Source organism: Cotesia typhae, unplaced genomic scaffold (assembly GCF_013202065.1).
Source record: "Cotesia typhae breed Kobodo isofemale line unplaced genomic scaffold, CoteBio_Ctyphae contig_11, whole genome shotgun sequence".
Taxonomy (NCBI): domain Eukaryota; kingdom Metazoa; phylum Arthropoda; class Insecta; order Hymenoptera; family Braconidae; genus Cotesia; species Cotesia typhae.
The window spans coordinates 1189841-1192500 of NW_027423711.1; the positions used below are offsets into that span (position 1 = coordinate 1189841).

Sequence of the window (2660 nt, forward strand, 5' to 3'; positions counted from 1 at the left end):
TGACATTTTGTACATAGATATGTATAAATTCATACATATATTACATTTTGAATTAAATCCATTTTATGAATTAGCTGAATGAAATGAGTCGGGAGAAAAATATATATGCTTTGAAAAGTTTCATCACAAAGTTACGAATCAAGCTTCAATACATATAATAATTTTTAAAACATTTATCTCAAAACATGATATCACAGGTATTATCCAAGTTATGTCGGTATAGTTGGTGTTCTGTAGCAACAAAGCCGATTGTAGACGGTGAGGGAGAACCCTCGTTATTTCGTACGACTAACATCCAGTAAAGTAAATCTACTGTTTGGCCTTACTGCTTACTCATAACAGATAAATTTAAACAACCACGCTTGTACAGATAACTTATGTGCGTGGTTTTTTGGATACATAAATGAAAATTTTAACAACTTATTGATCTCGAGCTGATCAAATGTCACATTTTAAGTAAAAATAACAATAAACGTTTATAGTTGTAATAATTTTGAGTATAAACATGTGGATTTCTAAAAAACAAATATTAGTTGATGAGTTATTACAGCTACAAAAAGATAATCTTAACAATGTTTCGGAAGCGTTTAGTAGTATAACGTTGCAGAGTTATTTGTCAATCATGAAATTTAATTCTTCATGCGGATAAGCAACACGATGATATGTTCATCAATAACCGCTAAATGCGAAATAGACCAGTAGAATTCTCCAATTTAACAAAGTTAAATTATGATTCGCTGCAGTAAGGTGATACTTTAAATATTGTTTAAAAGATTCAAAGTGAATTGGAGTAATTAAATTGTTTTTTATCCTACTCAAATTAAATAAATTTATTTTAGTATTCAAATTTAATTAATTAAACCAGTTATTGATATTAAATAAAACATTTTTCCTCTTATTATTAACAAAATAAATAATAATATTTCAAAGTTTTCTTAACATACAAACTCAAGAGATATAAATGTAAAACATCAGGTACTAAGCAACTGAACAGCTGGGTATTATGGAAGAATCCGCTCAGAGTGGGGACATGCTGAGTCATTTAATCCTCCCTACCCGGTTCTCATCGTTGCTCGTATTTATATGAAAGAAGTAGTCTGTTGGAAGAAGTAATATCAGCAGCGCACAGTATATAGTATGTATAGTATATTCAGTTAATACTTAAATGCTGCTAGACTACGAGAGGATTATTATTCTTAGTATAAAAACAGTATGTCTGAACGCATCACAGCCACGGGTCGATGTCTATGACTGAATGACTCCTATGTGGTAATCGCTTCGGCGTTTATTAACGTGTATATCTTCATGTGTGAAGAATACATTTATTCAATACTGAGTAATCGACTCACTTGTTTCCGAGCAAGAATACTAAAAGAATAATAAAAGCACGTTTACGTGTAAATAACCAAGTCGCTTAGAATTGATATCTAGCGAGAGTTGAAGTTTTTCAAAATCAGAGAGGGTGTTTGAATATGTTGTTTCACTTATACGTGAATAAATAGATATTATTATCAAAATAAAAGTGTTGTAAGAAACTTATATTTCAAATCAGCACCGCTTTTACAACTGTTAGTCGGGCATTATATCATGAAAATTAACATGTTTGTATTAGTGTAAAAAAGAGATTTCTAAATGTTTTATTTAATAAAACATGAACGAAGCTCCCTGGTTGATCCTGCCAGTAGTCATATGCTTGTCTCAAAGATTAAGCCATGCATGTCTTAGTACACGCCATATTAAGGTGAAACCGCGAATGGCTCATTAAATCAGTTATGGTTCCTTAGATCGTACCCACATTTACTTGGATAACTGTGGTAATTCTAGAGCTAATACATGCAAACCAGAGTTCCGACCAGAGATGGAAGGAACGCTTTTATTAGATCAAAACCAATCGGTGGCTCGTCCATCGTTAATTATGGTGACTCTGAATAACTTTTTGCTGATCGTATGGCCTTAGTGCCGACGACAGATCTTTCAAATGTCTGCCTTATCAACTGTCGATGGTAGGTTCTATGCCTACCATGGTTGTAACGGGTAACGGGGAATCAGGGTTCGATTCCGGAGAGGGAGCCTGAGAAACGGCTACCACATCCAAGGAAGGCAGCAGGCGCGCAAATTACCCACTCCCGGCACGGGGAGGTAGTGACGAAAAATAACGATACGGGACTCATCCGAGGCCCCGTAATCGGAATGAATACACTTTAAATCCTTTAATGAGGATCCATTGGAGGGCAAGTCTGGTGCCAGCAGCCGCGGTAATTCCAGCTCCAATAGCGTATATTAAAGTTGTTGCGGTTAAAAAGCTCGTAGTTGAATTTGTGTTTCATACTATTGGTTCATTGCTTCGCGGTGTTAACTGGTATGTTATGAAACGTCCTACCGGTGGGTTTAGCTGTAAAAGGCGACATCCAATTTAATCCTATCGCGGTGCTCTTAATTGAGTGTCGAGGTAGGCCGGTACGTTTACTTTGAACAAATTAGAGTGCTTAAAGCAGGCTTATTTCGCCTGAATACTGTGTGCATGGAATAATAGAATAGGACCTCAGTTCTATTTTGTTGGTTTTCGGAATACTGAGGTAATGATTAATAGGGACAGATGGGGGCATTCGTATTGCGACGTTAGAGGTGAAATTCTTGGATCGTCGCAAGACGAACAGAAG

General features: G+C 35.6%; 1 non-coding gene across 1 annotated transcript in view; it reads left to right on the forward strand.

Moving 5' to 3' along the window:
- Positions 1-1662: 1662 nt before the first annotated feature.
- Positions 1663-2660, forward strand: part of LOC141529266 (small subunit ribosomal RNA) — a 1906-nt gene continuing 908 nt past the window's right edge. Inside the window, exon 1 of the ribosomal RNA XR_012479555.1 lies at positions 1663-2660. This exon is cut by the window's right edge and continues 908 nt beyond it. This is a non-coding gene — a ribosomal RNA (small subunit ribosomal RNA).